The sequence below is a fragment of the Hordeum vulgare genome, chromosome 6H (genome assembly GCF_904849725.1).
Source record: "Hordeum vulgare subsp. vulgare chromosome 6H, MorexV3_pseudomolecules_assembly, whole genome shotgun sequence".
In the NCBI taxonomy this organism is placed as follows: Eukaryota; Viridiplantae; Streptophyta; class Magnoliopsida; order Poales; family Poaceae; genus Hordeum; species Hordeum vulgare.
The window spans coordinates 370,713,017-370,724,005 of NC_058523.1; the positions used below are offsets into that span (position 1 = coordinate 370,713,017).

General features: G+C 46.7%; 1 pseudogene; it reads right to left on the reverse strand.

Moving 5' to 3' along the window:
• Positions 1-7,349: 7,349 nt before the first annotated feature.
• LOC123405498 lies at positions 7,350-10,403 on the reverse strand (annotated as a pseudogene).
• Positions 10,404-10,989: the final 586 nt, after the last annotated feature.

Here is a 10,989-nt window from a genome sequence, read left to right on the forward strand (position 1 = left end):
ATGAGTAACCTAGTCCTTAATTCCCGCAGAAAAGACGAGGATGACCAGAATAGAATAACTTGAGAAGAGAACAAGAGTCTTACGTTCCCTTCCACAAACAATTCCCTTATATATAACTAAAGCAATTCTAGACTCAACTTCGACCAGTTTGGCTTAGTAATCCTACAGTCAGTCAGGCTTGATACCAACGCTGTCGGGACCCCGATCCTAAGCCATAGGAATCCAGCCTGTAACACATCGCATCCCTTTGTGGTCTCACACACGGTTAACTCCACGGCTGCAGCCTTACCTTAGCCGAGACCGTTTGCGTCTTTTGACTCACGTATGCGAAGGTGTCGCTAGCAATCCAATGTCAAAGAACCCGGATCGACATGTCTAGTCATAAACCAAAGTGGCAGTACCGCACAAGGACAGGCATACATGACCCAACAAAGCAGGTGTCGGTCATCAGCGAATGTAGACGAGTCGTAGCAAGCTACAAGGACTCCATTACATCGTGTGACATTTCCCCCAAGGGGACAGACACAACAGCTAAGAAGGACACATGCCGGTCAACCATTGTGTCCGGAGCAGTAGCGAACTACCAAGGCTCGTTGGATCACAAAGGGGCATTTCCTTGTAAGGAGTGCTACTAAAGTTCACGACTAAGTAATCGAACCCCATACATATCAAGTACGACACACGTACGCACGGCATACCGATATGTATAGATACATCGATGGCATCACAACATAACCATAAACATACAACCTTATTTAAGAGGCTCGGAAGAGCCACACACATAATATTACACATTAAGGGTCTCACGACCCGTAATAGCAGTCATTCAGTTACAAGCCAGCGGAAGAGTTTTAAACTGTCTGAGTACAGACAGGGCAACTAAAGGCACATGCCTGACTATACTACAGATCCAACGTAGGGCCAGATCGTAGCTGGGACACCAGCTACTCGTCCTCGTCGATGTCTACAAAGAACCCTCCATTAGGGTCATTAGCAACCTCTGCAACATTTATTAAGCAAACATGAGTACGAAGGTACTCAGCAAGACTTTAGGAGAACTAACTACTCATGCAAGGTATCAAAAGGTATTGTGGGGTCTCATGCGGAAAGCCAGCATTTGACTCGTGGCTAGACAACTTGCATTTTTAAATAATTTTGACAACTTGATTTCTCGCACACGAGTCCACTAACACCACAACAATACACAATCGTGGAATCATTTCGTCTCCATACGGAAATGCCGTCCACGACACTCACGCTTATCTTGACAATTTTATGAGTAGCCATTGAAGTTATCTATGAACAACATATGTCTCCAAGTAGTCCATATCCGTGGACGCGGCTATTCGAATAGATCATAACCCTGCAGGGGTGTACTTCGTCACACACGCTCTCGCCACTTATCGCCATGTGCACGTCATGCACCTCGGCAACCTTCAAGCAGAAGCCCAGCGAGGGAGTCGGCCACGACCGTTAACCACACTAGTACCTAGTCCAGGTTTATCGCCTATCTGAGAGTAACCCGTACGGAAGTCCGGCCGAGGTTTCCGGCACGGCCTCAAACGATGTGCGCAGGGTTCCCAAGCCCACCATCCGGGTGCCACTTGGTACACCGTGCCACTGCCTACTGCATCACGGTCCACCTCTCAGGTCAGCACCATGCACGGCCTCCAGCATTACTATAAACACCAGAAACTACTTGCAACTCCTGGACCGAGTACTAAGCGATTAATAGGCCGAGCGGGGTCATATTTCAGGGCCCAGCATGTGGTAGTATCTAGTCTTGGATTACATACACGGAACTCAGTTCCTAAGGACGGTTCCAATGAAACAACCCGCCATGTACTCCTACACAGCCTTTCACCGGTACCTTTACCAAATCAAGTTCAACACACAACCTTTGCTCACCGGACACATTCCACAATTCTGATCATCTCCCAGATGACACACCATACACAGCTCTAGGCATAGCATGGATAGCAGGATAAGGCACATCATAGCTCAAGCAACTACCAGGTATGCTAGGTTGCAAGGTTCGGCTATTTACTATGACAAGGTTAGGTCATGCAAAGGAAGTGGGTTCAACTAACGTGGCAAAAGCAGTTGAAGCATTTGATCCTAATGCAATAAATAAGTGCAGGAGCAGGAACATGGGAATTATCGGAATGATCAAAGGGGTTGCTTGCCTTGTTGCTCAGAGGAGGAACGATATCCGTCAGACGGATATTCGGTGGAATCCGGGGTTGCGGAGCCTACCGAAATGAGTGACAACATTCAATAACAATCATATGCAATCAAAATGATGCATGAGCATGGCATGAGAATGCAAAGTGATAAGTTAATATTATCAACATGTATTAGGTTTAGAGTTGATTTGAATCACATTCGAATAGCAATTCAAACGGGGTATTCACGGTTACCGATTTAATTTTTTCGACCTGATGCTCAGATCAACTTGATGTTAGCTTGCATGAGATGTCATGTTATGGTACTGATTTGTAACTAGGACAGTGTGTGATCATTGCAATCATAATGAAATTTGAATATTTTTGCAAATTCCATTTAAAAAGTGATTATAAGAATTGAATTATTCCTTATTCCACAATTTAGGGTTCTGTAACTTTTTCAAACATAGTTGAAAATAGCGTAATCAGAATTCTTGAATTTTTCTGATACTTTTTCACATATAAATTATTTTCATTGGAGTTACAGATTAATTTCTATGATTTTTACAAGTTTTAGCAATTTCCTGGAATTAGTTTTATACTGGAAATTCTATTTATTGCATCAGACTGACGTCAGCAGGTCAGCCGCCCTGTTCAGGTCAAACCTGACAGGGGGGACCCACTGGTCAGCCTCTCTGGGACTAATCCCGCGCTGACCAGTCCTAATTGGGGTTTGACTTGGCCTTGGGCCCACCGTCAGCGAGTGATTAAGCCCCTAAGCTGCTGGGTTAGCTTTGCCATGTCGACCCCCACCGGAGGGTGGTCGCCGGCGACCAAGCCCGCGGCGGAGGGCTCGCCGGAGGCGACCTAAACGGCGCTGCACAGCACCAATTCGAACGCGGTTTGCAGCTACGGCAAGCTGGCGAAGTGGCCGATCTGGCAGGGGCATCAAGGGAGGCTAGGGCCGCCGGGAGAGGCGCCGGCGACGAGCCGGAGCGGCGGCCGAAGCTCGGCCTTCTACGAGCGATGGCTCTAGGGCACGGGGAGGGCAGCTGGAGGGCTCATCGCACTCCTGGAGGCTCCAGGAGCTCGAATCCTAGCTCGAGCGCGTGGATCAGACACCACAGCGACGGCGACGACATGATCGGCGGCGAGAAGCTCTCGGCCTTGGTGGGGAACGAGGCTACGATGCACGGGAGAGCGTGGGGCGAGAGGGGAAACGACAACGAGCTCACGGCGGTTCCGATGGTGCTGTTGAGGGGCTCGGGGATGCGCCGGAGGGAGCGAATTGACGGGAGAGGTCCGGCGGCCGGAGGTGGAAGACGACGGCGTTGGGGGCGATGCAGAGCTTGGGGAGACTTCGGCTTCTGCAGGGAGGACCAGGGCGACGAGGCGGAGCTAACAGACTACTCGGAGGAGGGTTCCCATGGCTAGAGGTGCTGCGGCTCGAGCTCGAGCTCGGCTCCAATGGCGGCAGCAGGAGGGAGGGCAAGATCCGAGAGGAGAGGAAGAACGGTGCTGGGGAATGGATAGAGGAGACCCTGGGGAGCTTATCCCCGGCCTTGCCAGCGCGAGGCGGCGGCCAGGCAGGCGCACAGGTGCGTGGCCGCGCCGGAGGAGGCGGCGGCCACCTCCTGCTCCTACTGGCGCGAGGGAGGGGACGAGCCAGGGAGATGGGCCGGGCCAGGCTAGGCGACAGGTAAGGGTTTCCCTTTTTTTTCTGTTTTGCTATTTACTTCAGCTCCAAAACAAAAAGTAAAAACTATTTTAGACCTCCTGAAATATTGTTATAATATTCCCAACCATTTCCAAAGTTTTCAACATTTTTGAAAATTTATAGTTTCTGATTTCAAATTTAAAAATTGAAACCAGTAGCTTTTTGCATTTATTTAAAATGCTTAAAGTGTCAAGAAAATAGTTTTCTCCAATGCTCATTTACTTTCATGATTTATCAGAAAGTTTGAACATTTCTTGAGGTCATTTTGGGTTCATTGATTTTAACTACTTTGAGATTTCCTTTATTTAAAGTAGTGGCTAGGGTTTTGAGTTTTTCCTTTGCCACTTTCTTATTCTTGTTGGAGAATTATTAGATGCAAATGCAAAGAAGACAGGAGCACAAGGCTAACTTGCTTAAGGGTTAGGGATGTGACACATAATGCGCCTAATGGCATCACACAACACAACATAGAAATACCTTTCTGGCAATAATAAAGATCGACTCTTTGTAATCATGCATTCTCATGGTTGAAGGATATGTACCAGTCAAATGACTCATGAAAGGATAATAAAATTTTGACTTCGGAATTTGGGATTGCTAGGAAATTTTGTTCCCCTTAAGAACTTCCTTATATATACGACCATTGCCATCATCGCAGAATATGTTCACCCATTTATGAAATGCAGATCATTGCTAAAAGTAAAAGGCTAAACAAGATGTTCAGCCATTTTCCGAAGATGTTTCCAGCTAATTAAAACAAGACAAAACTGGAAGATAACCATATAAGCCAAAACTTGACTGCATCATTAAAGATAAGTTCCAAGTTAAGTCATAGAAAACCAAGATCCACTTTCTATAGGAAAGTGCAGACCAATATCTCACCAAAATCATGACTTCACGAGAAATGAACTATTTTCAGAACAGAAGCCGAACAACCAAAGATCACCCAATAGATGTTTAAGAATGGACTCAGTTAACAAATAAGATCTGAAATCATTTTTGGGTGAAGCTTTCATGAACAGAAGCCAAACAACCAATGATCAGCCAATAGATATTTAAGAAATGGACCTTAGTTAACAAATAAGATTTGAAATAATTTGGGTGAAGCTTTCATAAGTTACTGGTCCCGCCCACACAAACCAAAAAAGAAAATATAACTAAAAGGCCCCATTTAGTGCTCGAGCTAAGCATTACAAATCCAACTGGTAAAAGCTCCCAACCATTAGGCCAAAACCATTCAAGGAAAATAAGTCATACATGTGAAATATCAGAAGCGTCTCACCTCCCTTGGGAGGCCGCGTGGTGCTTTATTGATTGATCGGGGCTTGTCCCGTGCAGTGCATACATTGTTTTGTTACAGCCGTGGTTGACAGGAGAGAATAAAGAGGTAAGAAAAGCAACAGCGAAAAGTAAATAAGCTAGAGTTGACGGTGAGCGAATGCAAGCCGTCCGATCTTCTTCTCCATCATTGATCGCCAGTCGTTCATTATCTGAACCCATACAGTTAACTTTAGACTGGAATACCTTGAAAGTTCAGCCGGAGAATGCCCCCTTGCGAGCATGACTTGTCCTTAGGAAGTTGAAGGTTGACGCCGCCATGCTTTGACTCTCTTGGAAAAGGCTGGGAATGTACGCTTCATGAAATCTGCGTCTTCCCAAGTTGCAACATCCAGTGCAAAATTCTCCATGTTACGCCCTTCAGGATCACCTAGGGTAAATCAGCACAGGGAACTGCATTGGGTCCTATGTGCTTCTTCAGCTGGCTGATATCGAACACTGGGTGGATGCCCATGTTTCCAGCTGCAGGTGATATGCCACATTGCCCACGTTGGCAGCTGCAGGTGATATGCCACATTGCCCACGTGAGACAGTACCCGAAGTGGTCCATAAAACTTACTTTGCGGCTTGAGGTGAGAGCGAAAAATGAAAGCATTCACACGATATGGTTGAAGCTTCAAGTAGAACATGTCGCCTACTGCGAGAGTCATTTCCACTCGCTTGAGACCTGCATACTTCTTCATGCGCTGCTCGGCAATTAAGAGATTGTGCTTCAGTGTTGACAGCAGTTGTTGCCTGTGCCTCACTGTCAGTAGTGCCTACCATTGAGAACTCACTGTCAGCTGTGAGTATCCATATAAAGCCTCGAAAAGAGTCTTTTGGAGAGATGAATGAAAGGAACTGTTGTACCAGTATTCATCCATAGGTAAATACTGAACCCGTTTCTTCGGGTCAGTAGAAACCATGCAGCAAGGGTAATTTTCAATATACTGGTTCACACGTTCACCTCGCAAGTTCAGTCTGACAATGTCGCATTCTCCATTGGAGATGCATTTTGATGTATGAGTTCCATATCAAGAAATACTTTTTCCAAAATGTTTCCAGCAAACTAAAACAAGTAAAAACTAGAACACAACCATATAAGCCAAAGCTTAACTACATCATAATTCAAAAACCAAAATCCGTATTTTAAAGAAAGGCCAACAAAGTGCAGATCAGCATCTCAATCAACTAGTTTCAGAATAGAAGTCAAACAACCATAAGGATCAGCCGATAGATAGTTAAGAAATGGACCTCAATCAACAAACAAGATTTGAAATTGTTTGGGTGAAGCTTTCACTGATTAGTAATCCAACCCACCCAGACCCAAAAATAAAATAAAACTAAGAGGCTTCATGTCGTGCTACAGCTAAGCATTACAAATTCAACTGATCTAAGCCCAACTGTTAAGCCAAAATCATTCAAGGAAAAGAAGTCATCCAATTTTAGCAAAAGAACCAATATTAAAGCACCGTGCCACATGCAGAGTATCAAGACGAAATGAACAAAAAACTGTTATTAACTGTTCAACGTAGTAGTAAAAGGAGGACAGCATGAACTTGAGTAACGAACACACACTCATAACTATGGATAGGGAAAATACTCTCACGTTATTATACTCCCTCCTCTAGTTCTTGAAAAGTTGCAGGTTCTAGGCATAGGTTCAATTAACATTTTTGAAACTTTGACTCGCTATATTTCATAATACTTTTGGATTGGATATGTGAAAAACATGTGTAGGTTATCTCATAAAATATTTTCAGAAAAGTATTATTTTGAAGAGTTTTACAGTAAAGTATAATAAAAATAAAGATTATATTTCATGAAGGATTTTTTTAAGTATAAATTCAGAGAGTTCTATAGTTAACAAAAATAAGCAGTAAAAGTTGTATTTTGGGGGCTTCTTCAAAACTAGACTAGAGGGAGTATGCATCATTGAGCAACACACGTGTATTATGGTGCTTCCCCGTCAACCTAAAGCCTATTCAAAAGGTATACCATCCAGTTTAAGAGATAATTTTTAATTTTGGAAAACGTGGTTTTGATTTACGTTTTGTTAGTGTATTACTCTGAATAAACAGAAATTACTATGTAAAAGAGGGGGAAGGGTGATAGATCTTACCAGTGTGTGTTACCAGAGCTGACTGGAGCTAATGATGAGGGTTCCGAAACCCGACACCGAACCATCTTGCAGATAACACCTGAAGGGTATTGTCTTTAACCTCGCAGAATTTTTGGGCCCAGCCATCCGGTTCCTTGTCATCAATTCCTAAGCCGGGAGCCCGGTCCTTTGAGTCGAGGTTGATCGGATCTTTCCAATCAGCCACATAAGCAGAGACGCGCCTCTTGAACTTGACTTTGAACTCCGACCAAGCTTGGTACTTGTAGTGGTTAACACGTGCGAAGGCGGTCCAGATGCTTTTGAAACCAGGCTTGAGCTTAAAATGATGTACCACATTCATGAGGGATGGTTCCACAACGTCGAGACGGACCAGAGATTTGTGCTTCTGCGGGTTCTTCAACTGACAGGTGTAGCCCTAGCAGACCCCCTCTGGTGGATGTTCTGTTTGGCCCGAGGGGGCAAAATCATAACACGCAAGGTATATCTGGCCAACGGTGTCATCAACTGCAATGACCGGGCTAGCAGAGATTTTGACGGCATCTCTAATCCTATCCAGCTTGTTGAAAATATGAACTCGTCCACATCCATGACAGCCATCCATGTGCATGAACCTTGCTGTGTGGCCGCGCAATGAGACAGACCATCTTCCTGGGTCTTGGTCCAGGGCCACGACACAATTGTGATGTTGAGCCCTGCGGATTTGAGCTGCGCCAGTCGTTGTGCCAAATTATCCTTGCTGCCATTGTCGTAGATGAAGATGTGATCCACCCCGATGGCACTATGGTAGAGTGCCCACTCCCCGAGGAACTTGGCGATGTTGCGTCCCATTGTGCAGGCGCAAACTGAACTCTTTTGAGGTGTCACGGAAGAAGATTCAGGTTGCTGTCGGTGGAAGGTTGCGAGGGAGGGCATGGGATCCTCGCCGGTGACCCCCAATGTGACAAGAACCCCCCGACGTGCTTCCTCCTGACTTGATAGGTGTCGGGGCAGGGGGGCAGCGAGTAACTTGCTGGACTGAAGTGATCGACGGTGAAGATGCCAGGATGGTATCGGCGTCATCGTTGTAGCGATAGAAACACTAGAGATCCTGCCGGTGGCTGATTCCTTTAGCAAATACGAGCACATCGCCTCCGTTCAGAAGGGCCGAGTCGAAGACTATTGCTACTGCGATAACAGACCTTCACTGATAACGGCGCCAGAAATCCTGCTGCTACGGGCTACGTTTATAGGGACTTTCTTGGCAAATATGCAAAGGATTTTCCCGTGGCCTTGAAGCCTTGCGTTGGTGTTCCCTTGAAGAGGAAAGGGTGATGTAGCACAACGACGGTAAGTATTTCCTTCAATTTGAGAACCAAGGTATCGATCCAGTGGGAAGGATCGCGTCAAGTCACAAGTACGTGCACAAACACAAAAATCTTGCACCCAACTCAATGAAGGGGTTGTCAATCCCTTATAGATTGTTTGCAAAGTGAGAACTGAAAGCAAAAGTAAACAAAGCAAAGTAAAAGTGAAAGTGGAAACGATAATTGTGAATAGACCCGGGGGCCGTAGTGTTCACTAGTGGCTTCTTTCATGAAATCAAGTAGACGGTGGGTGAACGAATCACTGTCGAGCAATTGATAGAACCGCGCAAAGTCGTGACATCATCTATGACAATGATTATATCTATAGGCATCACGTCCAAAACAAGTAGACCGATACTTTCTGCATCTACTACTATTACTCCACACGTCGACCGTTATCCAGCATGCATCTAGTGTATTAAGTTCAAAGGAACAGAGTAATGCCTTAAGCAAGATGACATGATGTAGATGGACAATCTTAAATTTATGATGAAAGCCCATCTTGCTACCCTTGATGGCAACAACATGATGCGTGTCTTGCTGCCCCTTCTGTCACTGGAAAGGTCACCGCACGGTATGAACCCAAAACAAAGCACTTCTCCCATTGCAAGAATCATAGATCTAGTTGGCCAAACAAAACCCAAGACTCGGAGAGACTTACAAGGATATAAAATCATGCATATAAGAAATCAGCGAAGACTCAAATATATTTCATAGATAATCTGATCACAAATCCACAATTCATCGGATCTCGACAAACACACCACCAAACAGGATTACATCGGATAGATCTCCATGAAGATCATGGAGAACTTTGTATTGAAGATCCAAGAGAGAGAAGAAGCCATCTAGCTACTAACTACGGACCCGTAGGTCTGAAGTGGACTACTCACGAGTCATTGGAGAGGCGATGATGTTGATGTAGAAGCCCTCCAACTCCAAAGTCCCCTCCGGCAGGGCACCGGAAAGGGTCTCCAGATGAGATCTCGCGGAAACAGAAGCTTGCGGTGGCGGAAAGGTGTTTTCATGGATGCCCTGATTTTTTCTGCGATTTTAGGGAATTTGTAGGCCAAAGCGCTAGGGCATGGGAGAGCCAGGGAGGCCACAAGCCTGGTGCCGCGGGCCCCCTGGCCGCGGCAACAGGGCTTGTGGGCTCCTTGTGGGCCCCCTGCCTTGGCCCTCAAGTCCCCCGATCTTCTTCTGTTCTGGAAAAATTTATTTCGGGGATTTTATTCCGTTTGGACTCCGTTCCAAAATCAGATGTGAAAAGAGTCAAAAACACAGAAAAAACAAGAACTGGCACCTGACACTGAATTAATAAGTTAGTCCCAAAAAAGATATAAAAGGTATACAAAACATCCAAAGTTGAGAAGATAACATCATGAAACCATCAAAAATTATAGATACGTTTGAGACGTATCAACTATCGGGTCGCTGCTCGAGTTAAGCAGTGCGCGGCCCGGAGAAGGAGAAGGAGAAGGAGAAGGGGAACGGGAATCGGGAGCAGCTGCGGCGGCCGAGGGGGTGGAGGAATGGAGTAAGAGCGACGCTTAGAGCTGTTGGAAGCTCTGCGCTGGCTCGGGGAGGCGGCAGACGTATGCGTGAAGCCCGGACGTCGGCAGCCTCCCGAGTGGTCTCGACGGGGAGGATGCCCCACCCTGGAAGGCACAGATGGCGTCGCCGGTAGGCTCAGCGTCATCCAGGAGGAGGACCTCCTAGTCAGGAAGGAGGACCGCATCGTCCTACTGCGGCGCGCGGAGGCGGAGGGGCAGAAGGCGGCGCGCGAGGCTGTCATCGCTGAGGTGGAAGAACGAGTATTGGTATTGCGGCGGCGGTGACGGCGGCATAGAAAAGTCGGCAACGAACGGGAAGGGCGGGGGCGCCGGACTGTCGGCTCCGAGCGGGAAGGGGGAGCCATGGCCAAGGGGCCACGACAAGAGCGGGGCGCGGGAGTAGGTGTTGTGGCCTCCGGCCAATAGCAGGAGAGCTCCGACTGAGACACCGTCGGCGATGGAGGATATGCAGCTCAGGAGGCTGTAGCGGCTGTGCCGCGGCATGTTGCTTGGATTTCACCAGAGCAGGAGCTCAATTTTGCGAGAGTAGCAGCTCGATTTCGCGGGAGCGGAGAGCAAAGCAGGGGATTGTTGGGTTGCCTCGGGAGAGAGAAGACGGTCTCGAACTCTCGATTGCGATCAATTTGGGTTTAGGGTTTATGACCCGACCCGAACACGGACTGGGGTTTTCTCAGTCACGTTGGCTCGGTCGGTTCGAGTTCCCGCGTAGTTTCCACATCATTATGCTGTCCTATTTTTTACAACAAAACAT